This window comes from Gopherus evgoodei, chromosome 14 (assembly GCF_007399415.2).
Source record: "Gopherus evgoodei ecotype Sinaloan lineage chromosome 14, rGopEvg1_v1.p, whole genome shotgun sequence".
NCBI classification, from domain to species: Eukaryota; Metazoa; Chordata; order Testudines; family Testudinidae; genus Gopherus; species Gopherus evgoodei.
Window position 1 is genome coordinate 28,195,893 of NC_044335.1, and position 16,567 is coordinate 28,212,459.

Consider the following 16,567-nt stretch of genomic DNA (forward strand, 5'->3'; position numbering starts at 1 on the left):
TGAATGGGCAAATACTTGGTGTGGCTAGCCCCCTTTCTGAGCTCATGCTGGAGCAGCTACCTTCTATTTTTGGCACAGTAGCTCAGTGAAAGCTAGTGAAAGTATCTCTGATCAAGTGGGAATCACACCCCAGATGTACCCTCAGTTCTTTCCACTCCTCTAGGACTCCTATAACTGCTCTGGGAACCCTCTTGGTGGCACTGTGTGTAACATGCCATATTTAAGCTAACCTGAGTCATTCCTGGCAGAGCATTAAAGGATCTTTTGATAAACACATTTGGTGTGTATGAGTAAGGTCTGTGACCAGTTCATATCTGGTCCAGAAATACAGGACATGGTGTCAGGAGTAAACTAAGAACAGAAACAGAAGGAAAATTCCAAGAAAGTTTGCAGACAGGAGGAATAAAACAACAAATGTTGCAGGATCTCCTCCTCATGCCACTTTTCAATATCCCAGAGATCTTCAGCGTTGAGAAATACTCAGAATGGACAGACTGGAAACAAGATTTTGCATTGCCACCAAGTTCCACAAAGAAACTTGAGCTATACAGGTATCTTCTTTAATTTATGCTACGGGGAAGCAAGCAGAGCACATCTTTAAATCCTTTGACTTTACTGAAGATAGTCACAAAGATGGCTAGGAAAGGGTTCTGCCTATGTTTGATGCATACTTCATACTTCAGAGAAATGTGGTTTATGAAAGAGCATGTTTTCACCAGAGAATCCAAGAACTAGAGGAAAATGTTGAATGTTTTATAAAAGCTCTGCATACATTGGCTGAAAATTATGATTTGGGGGAATGCAAAACATGAGAATATCAGAAACAGGCTGGTTATTGGTGAACAGGTAAAACCTTTGCACAGCAGCTATCATTGAAGACAGATTCAGACTATGTCTGCACTGGCAATTGAACGACAAAACTTTTGCCTATCAGAGGTGCTAACCACCCCACCCCCCAAAAAAGGCAAAATTTTTGCCGCGACAACTGCTGGTATGAACAGCGCGTTGTCAGCAGGAGCGCTCTCCTGCCGACAACACAAAAGCCACTCATTCGGGGTGGAAAATTTTGTCAGCAGGAGAGCTGACAAACAGCAGCTACACTGCGCGACTTTTAGCGGCACGGCTGTAGTGGCACAGCTAGGTCACTAAAAGCTGTGTAGTGTAGATATAACCTTAATCTTAGCCACAGCTATACAGGAAGCAAAGCAGCCTGAGCTGGTGACTCAGCAAAACCTAGAGCAACTTGAAAAACCTGAAAGTAGCTTAGAAACTGTAAGCAGACACTTGAGTGTTACAAGTCATTATCGTTAAACCCGGAGGCAAGGAGAGAGAACTCCCAGGCTAAGAGAGACAAATTCCAGCCTATATGCACAAGGGGTGGAAAAAGTCATAATCGAAGAGATGATATGTGTCCAGCCAGAGGCACACGATGTAATAATTGCATGAAATATGGACATTTTGCAACTGTTGACTGCACCAAAGCAGTCAGGGAATTGACTCGTGTTATAGAGCCATTGTTCCCGGGATCTATCACTTGTGATGACCTAGAGCCTGCCTGAAGAGAGAAAGCAAAGATTCATGATCAGGCTAGAGACTCAGGAGCTGACATCACAGTCATCTCCGAAGGGACAATCACCATCAGCCCCTCCCACACCTGACACAGCTCTCACTAGCCCTGGAGAGATTCTGAACTGAACCAAAGAAACAATTTACAAAGGCAAAAGCTTTGGATTCAGAGCAGATGGGATCAAAAGATGGCCAACAACTTCTCAGTCACATTGTGTCAGTCATCATGGGCCTAGCGAGACTGGTGTAAGAACTCAATGGCGTACTTAATGTAAATATAGTACAGTACAAATCAACTTAAGAGATCACATTGAACCATACAGTGTAGAAACACGTCCACCAGGTAGACCTTGGAAGAGACTAGGTGCAGATTGATGCAAATTCACAAGACATCATTTCCTCGTTGTCGTGGATTATTTTTTCAGGTTTATAGAAATAATGTACTTGAAAGACATAACATATCACAGTGTTACTGAGAACCGAAGTGCACTTGTGCTTATTTCAGTGTTCCAGAACAACCAGTGACAGACAACAGGCCACAATTCACTGCAGCAGAATTTGTCATTCTGATGAAATAGCAGCTGACATTACCCACAAACGAATGGAGAGGCTGAGAGTGCTGTACAGACAGCCAAAAAAATTCTACAGCAGGAAGATCCATTAGTTGCTTTTCTGAGTTACAGATCAACACCAACAGTAGGTGCTGGACTAAATCTAGCACCTACAACTCCTGATGGGAAGACAATTCAGAACTACTGTTCCAACTTTAGAAAAGAACCGATTTCCAAAGTGGTCACACATTAAGAGAGTAGCCAAATCAGATAAAAAAGCTAAAAGGGCTTAGGAACGCATTTACCGTAGATGTCACTCAGCTAGAGAACTGCTGGGAATAGAACCTGGTGACCATATTTGCATCAAACTGGATGGAGAAAAAGGATGGACACCTCCAGCTATTGTAAAGAAATAGAATCAGTGCTCAGATCATATGTTTATATATGATCAAGACCAACAGTGGAGAGTTTAACAGAAGCTGTCAACATCTACACTTTGTTCCTCTGAAAGAACAATCAATGGAGCAGACTTTACAGATGGCAGATGCAGAATGAGAAAACTCAAGGGTTCTAAACCAACTGCAGCCAGTCATGCAATTAACGGACAGACGCATGACCAAGTTATTACATGTTAGAGCCATGTAATTAGGAAACCAGTATAATTCCACATTTAACAGACTGATACCAACTGAACTTCATAGACAGTGTGAGAGTATAAATGTATTGAAAATGGTAGGAATATAGAACTTAAACGGGAGAAGGAACAGAATGTTAAACTGCATTATATTGTTCAGCCATAAGGTGGCACTGTGTGCAAAATACCTTATTTGAGCTAACCTCAGCCATACTTGCAGAGTATTAAAGAATCTTATGAGTAACCAAGCTGGTGTGTGTAAGCAAGCTGTGTGACCAGTCCAGCTCTGGTGCAGAAGTACATGCCAAAGAGTGAATGGGACTTACCTACTTCGTCTCCTGCACCCATCTGTAGCATTGCTGGCAGCAGGTCCAGAGCAAGGCGGAAACTATTACTAAATGCTGTGTGTTTGTTTTCCATTTACACCTAGTCAGCAAAGCTGGCTTGTCTAAAGGTACGTCGTCATTCTAGAGACTACACCGGCATAGCTATGTTGCCATAACTATGTTGGCATAACCCCATAGAGTAGGTACAGCCTATGGTGATGGAAGGGCTTTTCTATCGGTGTAGGATCACCACCTCCCCAAGCGATGGTAGCATTCTTCCATTGGCACAGATGCTTCTACACGGGGCATTCGGTTGGCATAGCTAGGTCTGTACAGGATGTGGATTTGTCACATCCCTGACTGACATAGCAACACTGACCTGACTTTAAAGTGTGTACTGGGCCTAAGGAGCACAGAGTCATTCAGAGAGAGCAGGAGTTGGCTTAGCAAACAGCCACTTCCCATCACTTGCAGCTGTTGTGCAGAAGCAAGCCAAGCTGGAAATCAGCAGCTACCAGGAGACTGATGTCACAAGCATGGGCCACATTTTAATAGAGAGACTGTCTCATGGACACTTACTCTGTCATTTGCAATCACAAACCAGGCCTGAGGTAGCAGATCCAGCAGATAAAGCCTTGAATTGGGAATCAAGAGAGCTGGGAATCAGTTCCGGCTCTGCCACTGACTGGCTGGGTGACCTAGGGCCAGTCACTGCCCCTCTCTCTGCCTCTGATTCACCTTACACCTTTTATCCATCATCTCTATTTAGATTGTAATGTCAATTCTTTCACACATTGTGTGTATATGGCACTGAGCACTGCAGCGCCTTGGTTTCACCTGGGTCCTTTAGACATTACGGGAATAAAAATGCAGATCATGATAATAACTACAGCCTGTGTTGCCATGGAGAAGTAATATTAGGTGAGTATTCCTTGTATTATTAGCTGTCTTTTCATGCAGTTTAGCAGCTGGGAATAAGGAGGAGGTGTCAGCACCACGTAACGAGTCAGCTCTCAGTAAGCGACCAGCAAGAAACTCTGCCCTAGAGGGTCCAACTCGCCATTCCTTACTGATGTAAAGAGAAGCATCAATAGTTACGATGGATGGCAGCCTTTGCCTTTGAATCTAGGAGGAGACTCAAATCAATTGGAGGGGGAGCATCACATTTTCCATGAAGGTGAGGTTTATGCAAATGTTTTCATTGGCCGTGCAGTTAGAACAAAACCCTCCGACACCGACACTTTCCAAAGACTTTGGCTAATTTCGGTTTAAGTTGACTAGCAACACTGATTCATTCCCGGTGTAATTCCATTGGAGTCAGTAGTGTGACATTGGAGACTAACCTGGCCCAACACATTTAAGCAGATCCTGTCTAAGCTTATTAAACTGTGCTAGAAGTGGAGATGGGCAAAGGAGGCAGTGTTGGAGTTTGGCCCTGCATTAAGGGTAGGCTAGGGCTGGTGGTGAGTTTGATCAGAGCAAGGGTTTACAGCTTAAATTCAAGAGCAGTGACATATTGTAAGCTGCTCCCACCAGCTTTCAGCTCCTAAGATTATACAATACCAGCTCTGGGTGAGGAGATTTATGCACAGGTGCGACAATGAGATCCCTATTTTGAAGAGCTTCCAGTCACATATTGATGTCAGTAAGGTTTTCTAAGCCCCTGGGAGCCAGGCATTGAGATGATCTATGCTGAGTGTGGTCTGTTTGATGCATCAGAAGGGGAAAGGGTGGGATCCATGCCCCTGCAGCTGTCAGTCACGGAGCTGCCTAGGGGAGAGAGAACTTGTGTAACCCATTTTCATTCTCCTAATGTGTCTTCTCACTCTTCTCTGCTGAGGCCATGGTGAGAGGGGTCATTCCCTCCCTCAGTCTGCAGTAAATCCCATGTAGCTCTAGCAGGAGCACGCAAGAGGCATGGGGGACAGTTTCCATAATGCTGATTCTGACTTGTGGGTCCTGCTGAGGGCTCTCTCCTCCCAATTGCCAGCTGCAGCTGCAGGGAGTCATCTTTAGCATGATTCTCCCTGGCCAGGCCTGTCAGGGGGAGGTGACACCATTTTCAGGCCACCTGACCCATTTAGCCTGCAAAGAGCCCCACTCCCCATGTGATGGTAAGGAAGACACTGCACATGTTCAGTTCCTCTCTTCCCCCATTGTCTTTCCCAGGCTTCTCTTGGTTACATGTGGGTAACGGAGCTACTCCAGCCCTGGAAGGGGGTTTACTGTAGGACCTGCAGGTGCTTGCTCAGCATTCAGCACCTCTCAGAACCAGCTCTTCATATCCGTATACTTAAGGGGCCAAATCTCAAGGTCCTTTTTTTACTCAGTCCTTTTTCAAGTCAAACTCCCAGTGAATTCTGAGAAAACGGAGAAAGGACCTCAGGACTTGATCTAAGATCAAGCCTGATCTAAATCAAAGACTGAATTCTGATCTGAGTCACTCAGAACAACTGTGCTCCTCTGGGTCAATGCTCCTGAGAGCTGGACACAAAGCGTTCTTTGATCTGAACTTCCAGAGGAGATCAGGTGAACCCAGAATCTAGCTGTTCTAGGAAATGTGCCAAGCTAGATTAGATGGATAGATTAGATAGATAGATTAGATAGACAGATATATTAGATTTCTGCTGAACTTCAGGTGGCTTCCATATGAAAAAAAATGTATACTCAGCAATTCACAAGTGAAAAGCAGCTCACAAATGGAAAATCTATTTTTCTGTCCATCTATCCTCATATGTATTCCATCTATATATATCTATCTTTCTATCTATGGCATTAAATCTAAGGTACCATTCATCACAGTATCTAAGTGCTGCTTGTGCTTGTGCTATTGGTATTGCTCAAGTAATGGTATCTCCTAAGCAAAAGTTAGTGATAGCTCAGGAAAAGCCCAGCTGGGATATGTATGTGTAGTTAACCAAAATCTGAGACTTCCTCCCAGGCCAAAATTCTCTAGCACCATCCCCTACAATCTCACTCCATCCCTCCTTCAAGACGCTGCCTGTGGATTGGTAGAAAGCAGAGCCTTCTGGGTAGTAACAGACGGAGACACTGCAAGGTTATACGTCAAAGGGGAAATGAAGAGCTGGGTCTGGAGATGAGCCTGAGGAATGGTGGTGGTCATCTGTTTGTGTGGCTTTGGACTGTAAGGTCTCCAAGGCAGAGAGACTGTATCCAATTCTATGTTTGTGCAATACCTAGTACAATGGAATCATAACTTATGTTGGGGCTTTTAATTAATAATTTATATTAGACATGATCACATACAAAGGCAGTGCGTGACTCTTGTGTTTGGGGAGGCTGAGTGCGAGCACCAGAAGCTCCCTAGAAATGGTTGTGGGACCCTGCCCCTGCTCAGCTTCCTTCCCCCGAGGCCCTGCCTGTGCTCCACTCCTGCTCTGCCCTGAGGCCCCAGTCCCACTCGGCCTCTTCCCCCAAGGCCCTGCCCCCATTCTGTCTTTTCCCTCCAGGTCCTCTTGGCCCACCACTCGCACCTCTCCACCCCCTCCCCTGAGTCCCCATTGCTCACTCCTTTCTGTCCCCTCCTGCTTTAAGGGCAAGCAATGGGCAGAGTGAGAGCAGAGAGGGGCGAGTGGTGGGCTCAGGGGCTATGGGGAAGAGAAGCAGCACTGGCGGGACCACAAGGGAAGAGGCTGAGTGGGGGCAAGGCCTTAGGGCAGAGCAAGAGCAGAGCCACAGTCCAGGAGCCGGTGACCCTCCCTCCCCCACCCTGCTTATCGGGTGCTTTCAGCAGCAGCACTTCAAAGAGGGCCGGCTGGTGCCCCTCCAATGGAGGTGTGCCACATCCTGCATTTCTTGCCCCATTTGGGGAGGCTTAGCCTTCCCAGTCTCTTCTACCCCCCGCCCATGATCATGTATCCTCTTCCAGATGAGCTCAAATTGCCTCCCCTGGCCGTGGGAAGCTCCAGTTCAGAGCTGGTTCCGAGTATCTCCAGGCCTTGGGCCTATTCTCTAATCAACAGTAATGTGAAGAATATGGCTGGGTAATTCAGACTCAGTTGGGAGACCTTTAGCATGATAGCATGGTTTTCTAGATCAAAAGCCGAAGCAGCTCTCTAATCAGAGGCCACCTCACACAAGCTTTAAATAACTTAGTCCAAATGCTCAACATAATAAAGCTAAGCGGCTGCAACTCTCCTGGCCTCATGTTGAGAGGCAGCCGAGATGTGATTACACTGCTGAGCCTCCTGCTGTGGTAGGATCACAATGACAGCTGGGAAATGGCTCATGAAAAATTATATTTTTAATACATTAAAGCTGAAATTACCACAGCATCAGAAGACGACATGCGGAGTGGGGAGGGGGCTGGCTGGCTGGCTGATGGGCTGTTGCAGTGCACACAGGGATGAAAGGCTAGTAAAAATTAGTTCAAATCCTGCCCAGATCACAAATGAAATGAATTTGGCTAGCTCTGGACATACTGTAGGTGGATCCTTTAGCACCTTAATCATCCAGTGGCCCCACTGATTGTTTGGCAGGCTTCCTGCTTCTGATATATTTTAAAAAATGCTGTTAGTTGTTGTGTCTTTAGCTAGTTATTGTTCAAATTCTTTCTTGGTCTGCCTAATTATGCTTTTACATTTGATTTGCCAGAGTTTGTTACTTTCTATTTTTCTCAGTAGGATTTGACTTCCATTTTTTAAAGGGTGCCTTTTTGCCTCCAATCACCCCTTTTACTCTGCTTTTTAGTCATGTGGCATTTGTTTTAGTTTTCTGTTTTTTTTTTTTAAATTGGGGATATATTAAGTCTGAGCCTCTATCACGGTGTTTTTAAATAGTCTTCATGAAACTTGCAGGCATTTCACTCTTGTGACTGTTCCTTTTAATTTCCATTTAACTAGCTTCCTCATTTTTGTATAGTTCACCTTTTTGAAGTAAAATGCTACTGTGGTGCGTTTCCTTGGTATTCCCACCACCCCCACCCCCCACCCCCACACAAGGAGGTTAAACGTAATTATAATATGGTCACTATTACCAAGTTGTTCCATTATATTCACCTCTTGGACCAGATCCTGAGCACTACTTAGGACTAAATCAAGAATTGCTTCTCCCCTTGTGGGTTCCAGGACTTGCGCTCCAAGAAGCAGTCATTAATGGTGTCTAGAAATGTTATCTCTGCATCCTGTCCTGAGGTGACATGTACCCAGTCAACATGGGGATAGTTGAAATAGTTACATGCTCTTGCATAGCAAACCCTCTTCTGTTTCCACTGTCTGTCTTCAACAGCCATAGGAACAAGGGCGTGAACAGCTGGCTATTGTCTGGACTGCTCTGTTTCACTGCAGGGGAGAACCACGAGGGTACATACCCCAGAGATCTGGCTGCTGGCCACTTAGAACAGGTCAGGTAAAGCACCAATGCACCAGATGTTCCTGGATTTCTATGTCCAGCTGCTGATCCATCTGTGGAACATGCCATATGTCAATTGTTTGTACAGAGTCATTACACAAGGTGGGGCTCAGTTGAGGAAGTCCATAGCACAGTGAAGAAGCCTTCACATCCTCTGCCCTTGCCTCCTCTTGCTCTATCAAGCCCATCATTGGCGTGTCAATGCGGCTGAATGTAGATCAGAAAATCCACACTGTCCATAAAATCCTGGACTATCATTTTGAGGGCAATTATCTGAGTTTCCCATACAGGTCAGCTGCACTTCTCTTCATGCCGAATGGTTGCATTATACAGCCAGCTGTTAGGTAAATTGGTATTTCGGTCCTGGCCCATCATTAACTCAGAATTCTAGGAAGCAAACTATGCCCAACAATGGAATCAATAAGCTTCCCAGTGCATGTCCTTTGCTTTGTTAACAAAATAATCACATAAGCAATTGTTGAAATCTGTTCTCAGATATTGCTCCTACAAAATCAGTTGCGCATTGTTCAATGAAATTAGCACAATGTAGCCTGTTGTGTATTTCCAGCCATCCCCTTTCCACTCCCCTGAGCAGCCACAGGCCCTATGTTAAGTCATGCCTTTCACTGAGCTAGCAATGCCTGGGGGGAAACCTGAAAGGAGCAATGGGGAGCAGGTAGGGGAAGTGTATAGGGCAGTGGTTCTCAAACTTTAACAACTCAAGAACCTCCATTTTGATTTAAATTTTTTCACGGACTCCCAAGCTCCCTGCGCTTCCCAGTCCCTGCCCCCACTCCACCCCTTCCCCAAGGCCCTACCACTGCCCTGCTTCTTCCCGCTCGCACTCCACTCCTGCCCCTCCTCTTGCCTGCCTCTTTCCATCCCCTCCCCCGAGCGTGCCCCATCCTCACTCCTCTCCCTCCTTCCTAGCACCTCCTGCATGCTGCTGAACAGCTGTTCCATGGTATGCAGGAGGCATTGGGAAGGAGGAGGAGGATTTGATGGAGGGAGAGGAAGGAGTTGATCAGCGGGGCTGACGGATCCCCAGAGTACCATCAAGCAGGCTAGGCAGAGCTAACACCAACTAGTCTGGGATGTCACCCAGAAGCATAGCATAAGGTTGAAGTACACACAGTAGTATAGAGCCAGTATTCATAACTTAAACTACAAAAATGGTACACACATATAGCTACCATAATTATAACCAGCAAACCATAACCTTGTCTTAGACACCTCATTTGACCCCCTTTATACAAGATTTGGTGCCATCACAGGACTTCGGTCGCAACCATGTTCTATATGGTCCCAGATTATGTCAATAATGTCACACTATGTATCTCGGGAGAACTATTTCCTGCTTAGATAGAAAAGCTTCCTTTGTTTTCATTCTTTTTCTGAATGCTGCCCCAGAAGGGCGTTTTCTTCTTTCACTCATGATTGCTGTTCTGTGCCAGCTATAGTGACTCTCTACATTCAGCTGAAGGGGACAAATAAGCTGGCTGGTAGCAGGACCTGAGTGAGGGCAGATATCAGTATCTTAAGGGCCTAACTGGCTCCTACTACTTCAGCTGACTGCCTGTTCTCCTCAAGTGGGTTCAGGGAAGCAGTAGGAAACAGGAAGCTCCCTGAGAAGCTGGTGTTAATCAGTCCAGGCTCCTGGAGGTGCTAGAGAGGTACATAAGAGGCTCCTCCTCCTCCTCTCTCTCCCTGCAGCTCCTGCTGCTTTTGGTTATTCCCTCTCACCTTTTCTCCTGCCTGCCTGTTATGTCTCTTGTGTCCTCGTTCCTCCAGCACAGCACTCTATCATCTTTGTGCATCTAGAGCAGAGAGAATACATATGCACCAGCAGCACACAATTTTCTACACTCTGGGTCCTAGTGGCGCTCCCCCCGCCCCCCAGTCTGGCACATAAGGTGCCCACTTCAGTTCACCTCATGGTAAGGCCAGCCCTGGACAGTGGCGGCTCCAGGCACCAGCACACCGAGCACGTGCCTGGGGAGGTAAGCTGTGGGGGGTGCCCTGCCGGTCCCTGTGAGGGCGGCAGTCAGGTTGCCTTCAGCGGCGCGCCTATGGGAGGTCCGCCAGTCCCATGGATTCGGCGGCAATTTGGTGGCGGGTATGCCGATGCCACGGGACTGATGACCTCCTGCAGGCATGCCACCGAATCCATGAGACCAGGGACCTCCCACAGGCAAACCACTGAAGGCAGCCTGCCTGCTGTGCTTGGGGTGGCAACAAAGCTAGAGCCGCCCCGGCCCTGAATCCCTGCCACTGCAGGTTTGTCCCTTGCGGTGCAGCAAAACACACCCAGCACTCCTAGTGCAATGAGCCAGGTGATGTAGGTCTGGCCTATGCACAGTTTTTGTATCAGGATATCTGTGCCAGTTAGGGGCGTGATTGTTTTTTGAAATACTTATACCAGTGGCACCCCTAATGTGGATGCAATAATCCTGGTATAAATGTGCCATACATTGGTAGAGCTTATTTCCTTCTTGTATATAAATATGCTATACCTGTACAAGACCTTTCATACGAGTTTAACTGCGTCCACATTGGGGGGATTGTAAATGCTTTAACAGCACCAGTATCGACCAGTCCTCTGTAGGTCTTTTCCATCTCCAATTTCTAGGAGGCCAATCCTGAAGTCCTTACTCAGCGGAGAAACTCCCATTACCTGTAAAAGGGATTTTGAGTCTGTTTGGGATCTGAGCCTACGATTCTGGTTCACTCCCTGCTGCATTTGCTACCACTGATAAATACACACAAGGAACCTCTCATCAGCTATTAGAATAACTCAACAGGTGGTGATTGCTGCTGGGATGGATTAAAAAGGCCAACCACAGTGAGACACAATAAAACTACTGCTGCTCCCCACAAGCTGCTGACAGGACAGAGGGGGTACCTCCCTTTTTGTGCTTGAGCTATGTTTCACTATTTTTCATCGCTTGGCTCCCCCTGGCCCACTGCCTGTCAACACATGTTAAAGGAGGAGGAAAATCAGACCAAAGTCAATTGCCGTGTTTCCTCTCCTGCAATGCCAGTTGGTTATACACACTTCCCCCCTGAGCCAAGCATCAGCCATCTCTCCTGGTGCTTGGTGAAGTGCTGACACATGGAAGCTGTAGTTAAAAATAAAGTTATGTTTTCTAATAGTGCAAATACATAGAGAAAAAAAAATAAAAGCCCACCAACTGGAGTTAAAATGACTTGGCAGGCTAGATCGGCATTCGCGTGTCAGGTGATTTATTGGATACGCTGCACTGAAAGCTCAATACACTAACGTGTGCTATTTATCCACAGAACAGGTACAGCAAGAGCAACAGAGCTGCAGGCTTCTCCCATGCTGTCCACCGTCAGTGTGCCCCAACACTGCTCTAGTGGGACCCTTCTTCAGGGAAATATTGTGCTGGGGTCTCCATGTCCATCTAGTCGCTGGTCTCATTGCTGAGACAGGTGGACAGCATTACTAATTACTGCCAATGATGTGTTGCGGACACTAGAAACTGGACTGAAACCACCAAGGTTTCATCTCACGAAGGTAAAAGGGGGCTGGTATAGCAAGTGGACATTGTATGGGCACTGGGTATATAGCAATTGCAAAAAAAAAAAAAAGGAATGTTCAGTTTGCAAGGGAAGCACTCAAAAGTTAGGAAACACCAGACTTAAGGTTGCCCTTGTGTGTATGCATTAGGATACAGTTTTTAATTACATGCTCACATACTATTTTTTTCCACGGGCCCCCTGCCTCATTTGCAGGGTGGCTGGGACTCGCCGATTGTTAGCAGCTATTCAGTATTGTTTTATTCTCATTGTGTGGCCTAATTTACTGCACATTTGTCAAGACTATAAGCAGCTGAAAAGGGGGTCTTTTGATGGAAAGTGTTAAACAACCTTAACATTAGGTGGTGCTGTCTGCTTCCCCTATGCTATATAAATATATATGAATATAAGAAAACTTTGTTTTCAGCCATTACCATTATGGACTAGACTTAAAGGGTACCTCCCTTTTTCTGCTCGAACAGTGCATATCACTGTCTTTTATCACTTGGCTCTCACTGGCTCTCTCAGGAGACGAGAGGTTTTGTATCACATTACCATTTCTTGAAGCCAGCTAGTCCCTCTTCTTGCAGTGGTTGTGCCATCTTCTAAAACACTGCTGCAGAGAGCATTGCTGTGTTGGTGTTGAGATATTTTCTGGGAAGGGGCAAAACCAGTTGGTTTTGCATGATCAAACCTAGAAGTGGTTTGGGTCCATGTCCCATTCTAGCTAAAGCCCTAAAGTTTGGGGGCAGAGGTAAGGAAATTGGATGGAGTGAAATATTCACCCTAAACCCACCGCAATGGAACTTTGGGTTCATTCATGAAATTCAATCCCTGCTCAAGAGTGTTTGGAGAGCATGTGCTGAGGTTTATCACAGCCAGCTCTTAAGCTGGTGACTCTCCATCTCCCAGGTGGCTTCCCTTAATCTTCTCCCATAGCTATTTCTTCCCCAGCAAACAAACCTCAAACCTCTGTGAAGATAAGATAAGAGGGCATCTGAGTTAAGAGGATGTAGGTCCAGGCAGGTGCGGTGGAACTGGGGGAGCAGTGGGGGGCTAGCACACTTGCAATCAGAAGAGGGTCAGAGACCAGAGTGGGACCCTCAGGGGCTGCAGCAGCTTCTATGTTACCAGAGATCAGATAGGAGCTACCGGGACCCCTCCTCCCAGCACAGAGATGGCTCCCCCACCCCACCTGAACTGGGTCTCAGTAGCTCCCATCACTCTCCCTTCTAGCCCTCTACTCCCCCATTCACAGCAAATTTCTACCCCCACCCCCCATGAATATGGGCTTAGTTTGGAAGAGGCGGCACTTGGAAAGGCTATCTATGGGGTTCCCCTTTAGAGTCAAGCTCAAATCTCCATGTAAAACTGCAGGAGTGGGTACCAGACTGCAGGATTAAATTAATGAGCTCAGTCCTACAGGGTGGCACAGCCTGGTTCTGTTTAACATAGAGATGGGCATACCTGCCAATGGTTAGCTTAACAGAGCCTCAAAGTTTTTGTTTGAGCTGATTCATTCAAATCAGTCCTATTTAATTTGACCCATCTCTCCAGCATTCAGAGAAGTGAATCTCACTTTGTCTACACTTAAAATGTAGTATTGCTACAACCCTCAGAGGTGTGAACAATCCACACCTGTGATCACCACAGCTGTGCCAACCTAACGCCCAGAGTGGACACAGCTAGGTCAGTGGAAAAATGCTTCTATCATCCCAGCTACCATCATTCAGGAGGTGGTGTTTCTACAGTGACAGAAAAACCCCTTCCAGTGGTGTAGGCTGTGTCTACACTACAGAGTTATACTGGCATAGCTATACCATTGTAGCTATGTTGCTATAGTCTCCATAGGGTAGATATGGCCTGTCTGTAGGAGATGCTTGTTCCACTCCCTACAGAACAATGCCAGTGTCTCTGACAGTCTTTGAGTGCTAGATTTTCAAAAGAGTCAGACATATACGTGCTTGTTCAAAATATAAATGCAACTGCATGGCTAGTTTGCATGAGTGATTAAGTCAAGTCAGATAGCGGCTAAAGCAAATAGACAACGAGGCTCATTTTCTCTAAGTAGCTCCTTGAATTGTGCACATAACTGGAGAAAGTGTGCGTGCAAGTTAGGCAATTGTGTATGAGTTTTCATACCCTACTCATTTGAAAATCTAGCTGTGAGCCTTGACTTTTCATAGATCAGGACCTAAATGGCACCCAGAAAATATGCTCGCTTATGCGCACAAACAAGGAACAACACATACATCCACATGCTTGTGAATGTGAATATGCAGATATTCATGTTATGTGTGTATGCATGCACATAGTTTGCAGCTGCATCTTATTTTTTTAAATTAGCCTATTGCATTTACTGAATTTTCAGTGGCAGTACAGCACAAGGAAGGGAGAAGAAAGAAGTCAGAACTGGTGAATAAAATACGTTCTCCTTATATTGACAGGAGTCTGCAAGCAAGAGGATGCATGTCCATAAAGAATCATATGCATAAAGGTCCCTTGGTGTGCAAACTTTACAAGAGCTGACATGAATGTGTATCTGAGTTAGAGACCTGTCAGTCAAGCTTTCAGCTGCTATGTAATGGGGTGGACAGGCTGAGGCTTTCTTCCAGTTAAGCGAACTGGAATGCACATACTGGTGTGTTAACCATTAGTGGGATCTCTGTCTGAAGAAACCAGTGAAGACATCACCCAGGAGTATTGTGACAGGCTATTTAATCTGACAGAGAACAAGAAGCTCATCCTCGTGACAGGCACTTACTCAAACTGCACCAATTCAGGACATTTAGGGGCTTTTGCTAACAAAAGTCACTGCTCCCTTTGCATTTCCAATACTGTCATGACTGAGATGATGCTCCACGGGCATGAGGGACACTAACCAGCGCCTTTGGCTCTACTGCTGCCTAGAAGACTGTACAAAAGTTTTGAGGGTGGTAAACTGGTATGGAGGGAGTCCTTTCTATGGGTTAGGCTGGCAAACAGAAGAACTCCTGGGTTCTGTCCCTGGCTTTAACATTAATGCTCATTTTACTTTTGGCTGCCTGAGTTTCTCCATCTGTAGATTGGGGATGAGAACATTTAGATACCTCAGAAGGTCTTGTGAAACTTAATCAATGTTGATAACGTGCCTTGGATAAAAGGAGTTGGAAACAATCATTATTTATTTTTTTTATTTTATTTTTTTTATTACACCCTCTTCAACATACAGAAATATCACAGTGTATCTCCTCTCTTTGTCCAGCAGCATGCCCCAGAAAGGGGTGGTCTTTTTGCAGGCCATTCCTGGAGAAACCTTTGCCAGAGGCATGGTGATCAAGAATGCCCGTTTCTATCAGTAGACCGGGCCCAACAGGAATGAAGGAAACTACGTCCATTCTGCATACCACTTGAGCTGACCATTATTGTTATTATTTATATTTCTTCTGGAGACCCGGAACAAGGATCAGGGCCCTATTGTGCTAGGCGCTGTACAAATGAGTACTCAAAAGATTGTTCCTACCCCAGAGAGCAAGAACAAGGGAGTGAGGGAGCTTTTACTGAGACAGATGAGTAGAAATATTTATAAGAACTCTTGACATCAGAGTGCTGCAGCAGTGAATTATTTTAGAACTCACTACCTCAAGGGGTTTGGACTTCCTTGCCTTGCAGTCAGCTAAAGATGCTGATGTGAATTTGGTAGGAATTAAACATATTCTCTCAACTACTGACATTTCACTTGAACTGCCTTAAGTAGGATTTCTTCTCCCCCACCCCACCCCAACTTCCTCAGGCTGCATGATTTGTGATGGAACAGGAAAAAAACCAGCAGAAGGTTCCAATCAAACTTGCTAACGTAGCTGTCAGTTGGCTGTCGCCCTGGCAAAAGCTTTGTTGATGCATATTGAAATGTCTCCGTGAGTGATCAAAAGTTTTCCTGTATTGCCATGGAAATAAAAAGGAAGCTGGATTTCAATAAGACAGAATCTTGCATCTCTTTGTCTGATTGTCATCATCATGATGACACAGTATTAACATTCTCCACTGAAAATGAATGACACATTTCCAGCACTATCCTGTCTAGCGCCTGAGGTAGAAAGGCATGAACTATTCCCTTAGCCCTGCACCTCTTCACTTGCATAAAGCTTGAATAATGAGCTTGGGTACCACAGTGTTGCCAACTCTCACAAGTTTCCCAAGATATCTAGTGGTTTTCGTGCATCCCCACCTCTTGTAGTTACATTATTTTGTGAGAATGTCAATCTTCATTTAAAAATAAAATACATTTCCAGCCTTTTGTGGTTGCAGAGAAAAGTAAATAAAATAAAATGTAGGGTTTTTTTTTTATTTTTAAATCTTACAAATTTTTTTGGAGATGGACTCATGATGTTGAATGTTTGAGGTTGGTATGACTGCAAATAGCAATTACTTCCTTCTTGCACTGAGCACTCCAATTAAATTCACCCTGGGCCAAGGGCCAGCACAAAGTCTGTGCACTCAAGATAGTATTCAAGTAAGTGGTGCTTAAGTGTTGCATAGACCTCATGATGGCCCTCTGCACAGGGGTGAATTTCACCATCTGTAGACATTTTATTCTCTTG

General features: G+C 45.5%; 1 long non-coding RNA gene across 8 annotated transcripts; it reads left to right on the forward strand.

Moving 5' to 3' along the window:
* Positions 1-278: 278 nt before the first annotated feature.
* LOC115635125 lies at positions 279-16,275 on the forward strand. Of its 8 annotated transcripts, none has more exons than XR_003996539.1 (5): positions 279-551; positions 4,038-4,254; positions 8,325-8,444; positions 11,748-11,985; positions 14,435-16,275. It is a non-coding gene; the product is annotated as an uncharacterized LOC115635125 (long non-coding RNA). The 8 variants fall into 8 exon arrangements; XR_003996534.1 differs by having other exon boundaries at positions 8,325-8,439; XR_003996538.1 differs by having other exon boundaries at positions 8,325-8,439; positions 11,753-11,985.
* The last annotated feature ends 292 nt before the right edge of the window (positions 16,276-16,567 follow it).